The sequence below is a fragment of the Homarus americanus genome, unplaced genomic scaffold (genome assembly GCF_018991925.1).
Source record: "Homarus americanus isolate GMGI-L3 unplaced genomic scaffold, GMGI_Hamer_2.0 scaffold56009, whole genome shotgun sequence".
In the NCBI taxonomy this organism is placed as follows: Eukaryota; Metazoa; Arthropoda; class Malacostraca; order Decapoda; family Nephropidae; genus Homarus; species Homarus americanus.
In genome coordinates this window covers 7,673,610-7,674,635 of record NW_024739542.1, presented here as the reverse complement: position 1 = coordinate 7,674,635, position 1,026 = coordinate 7,673,610, and positions in this window count along the sequence as shown.

Sequence of the window (1,026 nt, the reverse complement as noted above, 5' to 3'; positions counted from 1 at the left end):
ACCAATGCTTCAGTGAGTTGAATTGAGAATCATGAGGTGGATGTGCACTGTGAAACTGAAAGATAGGAAACCCTGTTCTGAACTAAGAGAATGGCTGGGTATTGCGAGTATTAGTAAAGTTTTGAGTAGAGGTAGGTTTAGATGGTTTAAACATGCAAAGAGAATGGATGAAAATAAATGGGTCAAGAAATGTATGAATCAATAAAACAGTAGGTGGAGGGAAGGAGAGCCAAGGATAAAGCCAAGAATGATATGGGGAGAAGTAAGAAATAACATTAAGAGTTAAGAACCTGATAACAGAGGCTGCAAGAGACTGCAGTATGGGGAGCTGCAATCAGGTAATCGCTATTACCTTGCAAGCAAGGAAAACAACTGTAGAGTTGACGATAATGTTTTAAGTGATGGGTTACTAGTACAGTAGTTTCCACAGTAACCATGGAAGCATTTAATATCTAAGACAGTAGCTTACTCCACTGAAGAAAACTAAACTATGTTGAGTAAATAAACAAATTTAGTACTACAGGTAGTTCTGCTATAACGCGATAATTGTGTTCTTGTAAAATATCGTGTTATAGAAAATCGCGTAATAGAAATAACAGGGCTTATGGAGAAAATAGGGTTAGGTGCAGATTACTCGAAATCGAAAAAATTTAGTAGTTAGCCTAACACAAAGGATAGCACAGTCTAAATAAATGTTACATTCATATCTAATAATGAAATCATACAGTAAATTTAACACTTTACCTTGAAAAAATATGAATGTAACTTGATGGGGGAGAAGGGTGATTTTGAGGTTGATAACATCGAGCTTCTCTTCAAGTGTTATATCCTTTCTTTTACGATAATCACCGGGAATTCTATCATCAGAACGCTTTTTGGAGATATTCTTCTTTACCATATTCACAGTTAATACCACAAAATTGGAGAAATAGTAAGCAAAAATCGCGTTATAGCAAACAAGCGTTCGCGTTATACAAATACTGTTCCGAATTCATAAATCGCGTTAGAGCAAATTCGCGTTATCAA